This window comes from Microtus ochrogaster, chromosome 10 (assembly GCF_000317375.1).
Source record: "Microtus ochrogaster isolate Prairie Vole_2 chromosome 10, MicOch1.0, whole genome shotgun sequence".
NCBI lineage: Eukaryota > Metazoa > Chordata > Mammalia > Rodentia > Cricetidae > Microtus > Microtus ochrogaster.
Window position 1 is genome coordinate 49300400 of NC_022016.1, and position 9296 is coordinate 49309695.

General features: G+C 47.4%; 2 protein-coding genes across 4 annotated transcripts in view; one reads left to right on the forward strand and one right to left on the reverse strand.

The window, feature by feature from the left end:
- Stpg1 (sperm tail PG-rich repeat containing 1) overlaps positions 1 to 6851 on the reverse strand; it is a 40400-nt gene extending 33549 nt beyond the window's left edge. Inside the window, exons 1-2 of the mRNA XM_005353045.3 lie at positions 6727 to 6851; positions 5400 to 5458 (exon numbers count right to left, since the gene is read on the reverse strand). The gene's annotated coding sequence lies outside the window, so the exon portion shown is untranslated. The remainder of the gene's footprint in view (positions 1 to 5399; positions 5459 to 6726) is intronic.
- Positions 6852 to 7457: 606 nt separating this feature from the next.
- Nipal3 (NIPA like domain containing 3) overlaps positions 7458 to 9296 on the forward strand; it is a 42297-nt gene continuing 40458 nt past the window's right edge. Inside the window, exon 1 of one of the 3 annotated variants that reach the window (XM_026781898.1) lies at positions 7458 to 8297. The gene's annotated coding sequence lies outside the window, so the exon portion shown is untranslated. The remainder of the gene's footprint in view (positions 8298 to 9296) is intronic. The other 2 variants (XM_005353048.3, XM_005353046.3) reach the window with 2 other exon arrangements.

A 9296-nucleotide genomic window follows, 5' to 3' on the forward strand; every position in this document is an offset into this window, starting at 1 on the left:
AAAAAATCAACCAACCAACCAACAAAAAGAAACAAGAACAAAATCACCTTTTGTTTCTTGGTGCTGGGGATTGAGGCCAGAGTCCTGCATGATGCCACTAAGCTGCATCTCCAAACCCCCAAAGTCCATTTCTGGTGATTTTTATATATTGATCTAGCCTTATTTTTCAGTTATAAAGTTTCTCTGCAGACTGGAAGTTTTAATACATACAGCCATCTCTACGTAAAGAAAGGGTTTTGTTTTCTCCCTTTCTATCTGTCTGGTTGTTACCTTTTCCCCTTATAACATTGCAATGTGTAGGGCACCCAAGGCCACCCTGAATGGGACTGATGATAACAGGCATGTACCTTAATACCAGCGTGAGTAGGTATGCACACAGTCTTTCTACATTAATTAGGATGGTAGGTAGACTTTTTTTGTTTGTTTTTTGTTTTATCACTTGTTTGGTTGATATTTGAGACAAGGTCTGCATGTATTAATAGTCCATGCTGGTCTAGAACTGCCTCAGCATCTTGAGTGCTGGGAATGAAGATGTGTACCAACACATTTGGCTCTAGGAAGTTTTTGTTATTCGGTTGGTTTTTCGAGACAGGGCTTCTCTGTGTAGCTCTGGCTGTCCTGGAACTCACTCTGTAGACCAGGCTGGCCTTGAATTCAGAGATCCGCCTGCCTTTGCCTTCTGAGTGCTGGGACAAAGGCATGCGCCATCACCGCCTGGCTAGTCTGTTTCTTCTTGAGGGAGCTTTGGCAATAAGCACATTTAAAAGAAATTCTCCCATTTCCTCTTCAGGAGGTTCATTACCATAAAGTTGTTGGTAATGATCTTTGATAGTCCTTGTTGGTTGAGACAGGGTCACACTCTGTCCCTTTACTATGTAAACTAGCCCTCTAGTGCCCAAGTGCTGGGTTTAGAAGTGTGTACTCCTATACCTGGCTGAATTGTCCTTTTAGTATCTATGGAAATGTCCCTCCTTTATTGCTCAGATTGATAGTCATATGTGATAAACAAACATTATAGTCATATAGTTAAGTTTTCTAGATGTACAGAAATAGATTTCAGGTGGATAGGTATTCTTCAAACCCTTCAAAGACTTACAGAATATGGCATTTAAAATGTTTTAAGAACTTAGACTTTTCTTGACAGTCTGCTTCTGGCAGCACCAATTACTTCAGAGAGGTTGATAGGCATTGAAGAAACTTGTTACAGAATTTGCCTTCAATGAGACAAGGCTAGCCATTTGGGTAAGAACTGGACTGTTTGATGGTATGCTGTACAAACTGAACATGCAGGACCCACAGAGAAATAACTGCTGAACTTGCCTAAAGAAGGTGAGACAGTCCTTCAGAGTTTCTACTTCATGAAAGAGTCTGCCAGACATTCTGCAGGAATCAGAAAAAAGTGACTGACAAACTGCCAATATAGGTGAAACAACCTTTCAAATTTCCTACTTCATGAAAAGGTCTGCCAGATCCTATGGTCCTGCAGGCTGAAGATGGATGCCCCAACATTACAGAAGAACTTTGGGAGACTGTCCTGGCATCAAGATGTCTCTGACAATTCTAGAGTTTTGAAAATTGCTTACAATGCACTTCCTGTTTACTTAGGTAACATTATATCCTTCTGGAGTCTGATGGAGTTGAAGACAGTTTCCCTTAGTTATGGTAAAAGATAGATATGATACTTTCCAGATACAAATAGACTAAATATTGTGGGGGGTTCTTTTTCTTTTGTTTTTCAAGACAAAGTTTCTCTGTAGCTTTGGAGCCTATCCTGGAACTAGATCTGCCTGCCTCTGCCTCCAGAGTGCTAGGATTAAAGGCATGCGCCACCACCGCCTGGCTTTAGACTAAATATTATAAGTGTATTCTTGCTTGATAACTATTTTATTATATGGTTTTACTATGTTTAAGTTAAAAACCTTCCTTTTTAATTAGACAGAAAGGGGGAGATGATGTGGGATGCCCTTCTGTATATATGCTGCTTTTCTTGGTTGATGAATAAACCTGTTTGGGTGATGAATAAAGCTGTTTGGGTGATGAATAAAGCTGTTTGGGACAATGGCACAGAGTAAAGCCAGGTGAGAAATACAAACAGAGATATATAAATATAGATAGAGAGAGTAGGCAGAGTGAAGGAGACATCACATAACTGCCTAAGGAGGTAGATGCCATGTAGCTGCCCAAGAAGCAAGAGGTAACAAACCACATGTCTCGTGGTAAAATATAAATAATAGAAATGGGTTAATTTAAGATGTAAGAGTTAGTTAATAAGAAATATGAGCTATTGGCAAAACAGTGTTATAATTAATATAGTTTCTGTGTGATTATTTGGGTCTGGGTTCTGTCAGGATTCAGTTACTAAGAGCACTTGCTGTGCATATTCACTATGTTCCTTTTAAAAGGTCTCTGACCACCACCTCCCACCTCTCTTCTCTCTCTCTCTCTCTCTACTTCTCTGCCTGTCTGTCTCCCCCACACACACCACCTCTCTCCTCTTCTGCTTCTCCTCTTCCCCTTCTCTTCCCCCTTTTTATGTTCCCTTTCCCTTAATAAAAAAACCTTCACATGAGTTCTGTCGCATGGCATCTTTCTCTCTCATGCCGCTTTTTAAATTACAACAGCCTTGACATGATTTTCTTCAGGGTTTTTAATGTTTGGGATTCGCTTCATTTCCTGAATCAACAGGTTTATGTTTCCAACAGATTCTGAAAACACTTTGCATTCATTCTTCAAATAGTTCCTTCTGCTCTCTCCTTTTCCAAGGTGACAGTTATAGGTGCATTAAACCACTTTGGTGTTTCCCTATGGTGGTTGAGAGTGTGTTTGTCTTTGAAGTTCAGCCTTGTTTAATCTCTGTACTCTGTTCAGACAACCTGAATTGCTCTGCCTTCAGACTCTCTGATCTAGTCTTATCTGTGACTCTTACCAACTGTTTTCATTCTAATTGTATCTTTTTCACTTCTAGATGCTACCTTACGGCCTGTGTGTGCTCATGTGTAGGCATGAATGAATGTGAAGATCCACATCGAACGTCTTCCTCAATTGCTCACTTTATCTTTTGAGACAAAGTCTCATGCTGAACCTGGAGGTGACTGATTTGCCTTGTTGGCCTGGGATCCTGTGGGAGCTGTATAGGAGGAAATCTACCTCCTGGTGGACACAGGTCTCCTCCCTTGAGGGTTAATCAGCTGGGACAGGTCTGGGGGCTGTCTGGGGGGGACACCCATGGGAAGGGGATGTTTACCTTAAGGAAGTGTACTTCCCCACCCCACCCCAGTGCAGTCCTAACCAGCTGCCGTGGCGTTCTGCTGGCTCTGTCCGCCCAGGTATAACGATTTCTTCTGTTCCTTTCAGATGCTGGCCAGAGCTCAAGTATGCTTTTAAACTCCCTAATGCTTTGAGCTTCCTTAATCATTTTCTAAAGATCCTTTTCCTGCCATGTTTTTGACCTCCATTCCAGCTTCTCTTCTTCATCCCGCTCGTCCCTTCCAGGCAACTGTGAGGCTTAGCTCACGGCCGTTCTCCTTTCAACCTCTAACACACTGTTCTGAGTTCAGTTTGAGTTAGTTCTCTGTCCTCGCGCTTCTGTTTGTGTTCATTCTTAAACCCTTTCATTAATGAGACCGAGACCCCGAAGAAAGGACGCCGACTTCTCCAGTGTCCTATGAGGCCCTGCTGGGACTCCCCAAGATTCTGGGTGACATCCCTCTACTGCCTTTTAATTCTTAATCAGCGGAGAAAACTAATCTGCTCCTGACCCCCTGGGCAGCATCTTTTCCTTTCTTTCTGTTTTTAGAAAGACCTCCCTGTCCAGCCTCCTTCAGCTCCTGCCGGATTCTGCCAGTTTGTGACGGCTGCCCTGAGGACCTTTTCTGCTGCTTCTGTCATCGCTGGCACTGGGATCACATTTTCCTTGATCTTTGTACTGGGTTCCGATAGTTTGAAAGTTTCATTCTTGCACATTTACATATTTTCCTGGCTCATTTTTAAAATTTTATTTATATTTTATGTATGAGTGGTCTGCACGTACACCTGCATACCAACAGAGGGCATCAGATCCTATTATAGATGGTGATGAGCCATCCAAGTGGTTTCTGGGAATTGAATTCAGGGCCTCTGGAAGAGCAGCCAGTGCTCTTAACTGCTGAGCCATCTCTCCAGCCCCCTGACTCATTTTCAGTAATTTTCAGAGTCACTGGACCCCTCCAAGCTTTGAAATTTTGAAAGGTTGAGAACAGCTTTCTTTCAGGAAGAAGTTTATCTTCACTAGTAAGACATGATCCTTTTTTTTTCTTTTAACAGGGTCTCTTGTAGCTCGGGCTGGCAACCTCACTCTGCAGCTAAAATTGACCCTGAACCTCTGATTCTCCTGACACTCCCTCCTGACTGATGGGCTACAGGCATGCACCACCATCCATGCCCCCTGTATGTGGTGCTGGGACTCAAATTCAGGGCTTCACAGCTTCAAGGGTTTCCGTCTCTAGTCACTGTCCTGCTGCTCAGGGCCTATGGCAGTTCTGTACATGACATCAGGAGCCCAGCATAGCGGAAGGGGTCTTTTCCCTGCACAGCATCCAGGAAGCAAAGAGAAACAGGGAAGGGCCAGATCCCAGCATCTCCTTCAAGATCACACACCCAGTGAACAACTTCCTCCCACTAGACCCCACCTTCTAAAGGTTCCACAAGCCCCCAATACCATCAAATAAAGGTTCACACACACACACACACACACACACACCGTACCACCAAAGACCAGGGACCAAGCTCTCAACATACAGGCGTTGGGGGCCATCCAACTATCATGAATGTGCCTCAACTCAGAAAGCCACAGTCTGTTTCCACCCCCTCCTGCCCGTGGTGCAGTCTGGAAAGGACTCCCCCACTGAGCGAAGGGAACGTCCCTCAGGGACTGCATTGTTGTGCCACCTGCTGCCTGAGAGCCAAAGAGTTTTCTAGTCTACGCCCGCTGGGGCTGTTTTGTTCTTTTTGTTTTTAGTTGTCAATAGCACGACCACAGTTTCGTCGCCAAAGCCGTTCATTTTTCATGAGCAGACTCGGGATTCATTTCCCTTTTCCCCCTAAAGAGCTCACACCATCTCTAAACACTAACGAAGGGAGCATTGAGCAAGCAAAGGTGTGTGCAGGCCTTTCTTCCTCCGTGGGCTCCTTGCTGAATGTATCTTCACAGCTACAATTTGTAGCCTTTTTGAATAACCTAGGATTTTAACGTTTAATAAGAGCACGAGAAACAACCGCTTTAAAACGTTAAGGTATTTCAAAACAATGATCAATACTGACCACAGAACAACGTCTTTGAGAGTCTCTGAAAGCCGTTGGTATTCGCTGGCCACACTGCAGTGTGACCTTGCTGTTTTAGGAAGAACTGGTTGCGGCCCTACCTTTAATGAAGTCGCAGTTTGAGAAAGCTGGGAATGTGGCTCCTTTGGTAGAGCATTGCCTAAGAAGCACAAAGCCCCGGGTTAATCAGCAGTAGTACGAATTGTAATCCAAGCACTCAAGAAGTAGAGACAAGAGGATCGGAAGTTCAAGGCTAGCCTAGTCTACACTAAGTTCTAGGCCAGCTTGGGCTGTCAAGACCCTATCTCAAAAACCAAAATGGCAGTGCTGGAGAGATGGCCCAGGGGTTAAGGGGCACTGCTGGTTTTGTTGTTGTTGTTGTTGTTTTCCCCCCAGAGGACCTGGGCTCAGCTCTAAGCAATCATATGGAGAGCTCACAACCATATATAACTCCAGTCCTAGGAGATCAGATGCCCCTTCTGGCACCACGCACGTCCATTGTGCACAGACATATACGCAAGACAAAAGATCCATAGACATTAGATAAATAAAAATGAGTTTAAAAACTGACAACAAAAAGAATTGTGGAAGCCTAGTGTTGTGGTTTAGTCATTTACTGCCAGCACTCAGGAGGCAGAAGTGGCTGGAACTCTCCGAGTCTGAGGCCAGCCCTCCATAGTGCATTCCAGGCTAATCAGTGCGACACAGTTGGACCTGTCTTTAAAAAAGAACAATTTGCAAGATATTTTTTTTAAAAAAAATTATGTGTCTCGTGCAAATTATCGAATTTTGTAAATTTTAAGAAATTATAAAAATGTCAAACAAATACATTATCCTGTCACCAAAAGGTAACATTGTCAATCTTGTTTTCCAGTTTTCCATGGAATGCCGGGGCAGTTGGTAGAGAACAGGTAGAGCCTAACCCGGAACAGGATGCTGTCCAGGTGAGCATCCAGCACTTCCTGGGTGGTCCTGGGGGAGAATCTACACTGATCTCCAATTAAAACATTCTTCCCGTAGGAAGTGGGAGGCACAAGAGACCCAGGAGACTTTCTGAAGCCTGGGGAAGATGACCCATTAGGTAGATGAAACTGTAGCAGCTGGTTAGTGGCCCCAAGATTCCGGTCTCACCCTGGATAAATGAGGCCCAGAACAACAGACTTGTGAGGAAGACCCAATGTACCGGAGGGGCTCTGTTAGAGCTGGGCTCTTGGTGGTTCGCCAGTGCGCGGCCCAGCACCAGTGCCCCTCAAAGACGGAAGTAGGGAGAGTCAGACGTCCACACCATTCACAGGGTCCGAGGAGAAGGCGAACCATAGTTTACAGCACTTTCCAGATGGGGCATACACTGACCCCACCCCCACCCCAAGTGGCACCTTCTGGCCCTGGAGGCACCACCCAGTTTGGGCACAGAGATTTCGCACACACCCGGAGTCCGGAGGTCTCAGTGGGTGTCCCATGGAGTGCGCAGAGTCCTCCTTACGACCTCAAGGACCAGTCCCTCAACAAGAGCTGGCTCCCACCTAATCAAGGGGTTGCCGCCCAGTCGCTATGGCAACCACTGGCCTAACATTCCAAAGGCCGGTGGCAGGGGACCGGCTAACTCTAACCAATGATGTCCTCTGTTTCTCTAACGTGAAAAGCTGTTGGCCAATCGTGAGAGCCGTTTCAAAATCAGCAGAGAAGCTACCAGAATTTTAGGGTTTAGGTTGATTACGCCAGGATCCTTGGCAGGGAACTATTAGGGACTTCGTTTCTGAGTCTGGGGGTTTTGTTGCTGTTTTGGCGACTTCTTGAAATTCTTAGAACCAAAGGCCTAAGAAAATCCTACCCAAGGCATAAACCTGAATGTTTGTATACATCCACGCCCTGAGCGCGCGGGGAACCCCGCAAGGGCAAGCTCGCAGTTTTCCAAGAGCCCCATGCCCATTTCACAGCAGTCACAGTGCCCCTTCGCAGTCCGCCTTGAACCCACCAGTGGCTCCTTTAAATTTGTGGGATACGCCTTTTATTATAAACTGTCTCCGGCGTTTTCTGCTCACAGCTCCTGCCACCCACGCCTCAAGAAAAAAATCTCGCACCAGCCCAGCTGGTCCTTAAGCCTCTCCCATAATACAAGACGGTGGCTTCCTCCTCTCTTAATCGCCCCCTCCCTTCTCTACCGGCCCCTCACCTGAGCCCCCTGCCGTCACCGAGGTCGCCCCAATGTCATTCCCTCGTAAAACCTGCCTGATCTCAACACCTCCCTCCAGAGGTTGCTGTGAGGCTCTGAACCGAATAGAATGTGCGGGAAAATGTGCGCGCTAGAAGCTCCACGCGTAGGTTCGTGGTCATAGCTGAACACCCGGGAAACAGCAGCAGGGGACTAGGATGATTGACAGCCCTCCGGAACTGCTGAGCTGCAGGCGTGCTGGGAGATAGAGGATGCCACAGCCAACAGGTGGGACGCAAGCGAAGGGAAGAAGGGGTACGCATGGTCCCCGAGACACGTCACGGCTCTGCTGGGTGCCGCTGCTGAGGGCCTCACTACCTGGTGGGAGCAGCAGGGGCACCTCCCAGGATTGTGGTTGTTAGCGCAGGTTACAGGGGACGCCTGCACAAGTCCAGCCCACCTGTCGGGCAGGTGGAGGTGAGCTGCCTACCCAGGGAACCAAAGCAGCCCCGACTTCTTCCTTTGGCCGCTAGAGGGGACTCCTCCAGGTGAGTGTCAGGTCTGGCCCCTACGCTGCAAGCGAGCTTGGCAGCGCAGCCAATTATCTCAGGATATCCCGCCCATCGCCTCCTGACAGCCACTCGCCTGCGCAGAAGCTCCGCCAGCCTGGGACTGGCATACAGGGTGACAAATCAAGTCTCGACCTTTGAAAGCAAAACACTGACTGCAGCCCCCTGGCAACTCGGAGCTGGGAAGGGATCCAGGAGGCTGTACCTCGGGGTTGCACTGAGTGTCCCGGTTGCTTCTCCGGAACCTGGGATAGGTGGATCAAGAAGCAACGCCGCGGGTGAGTCCTGTCAAGACTGAGAGAAGGGGGACTTGAATTCAGGCTTGCTGTTTTAGGAAAAGCAACGCATTTTTTAGCTAGCTAACCTGTCCCTAGTATAAATACGGTCTCCCTTGCTGTGGCCAGCCTTGTCTGTTTGGGTCCTTTTGCCTCCAATTTTTTTTCTTCCATATTTGCAAGGAGGGTGGGCACGGGTTTGCCTTAATGAAGGTGAGTCTGGGCTTTACCAGATGAGGAAGTGGAAGGCATTGCCAGCTCCAGCATCCTGGAAATAGCCGGCGGAGCTCGCAGATGGCTAGACGGAGCCCTGTGCTTGGTACTGGAACAGAGGTGTGTCTCCGGTGTGCTGGAATGTCCAGCTCAATGGGAAAGGACCCGAGAATGCCACCCTTCGGTGCTCACAAGCCCCGGGAAGGGAAAGCTTGGCATGAAACCGATAGTCTCTAGTCAAACTAAATCGTCAGGTGGTGGCAAGACCTCCACAACACACACACACACACACACACACCCATGTCTTCAGTTACAGCTAATTTCTAAGTTATCTATTTTTCATGGCCATGAGGCTGGTTTTCTCTCTGGAAAACTTGCTTGGTGGGATTAATGGAGTACTTGGTTTAGATGAGGCGGGGGGACGGGAGTGGAAGCAGGCACTTGGTGAATTCTCTTTCCCTTCTTGGGTCAGTGACCATGCGCTGTGACTGTGACTGTCAACACTGAGTTGGATGTGTGCCACTTGGACATATGTCGGTCCTGGAAAAGTGCGTTGAAACCAACACTAAACCGTCACCAGGCCAAAGTGTGAGCCTTAGAAGGGAGTGCAACCTGCAGAGTCCACAGAGCCTCTGAGTGACTGTGTGCTAGCCCAGAGAGGGCCTCCCTCTGCTCTGTCTTCCTGCTTTTAGAGCCATATGGGCTCCCCAGGTAGAGAGGGAAGCTGGAGCTGCTGTTTAAAAGCCAATGAGAGAGAGAGAGAGAGAGAGAGAGAGAGAGAGAGAGAGA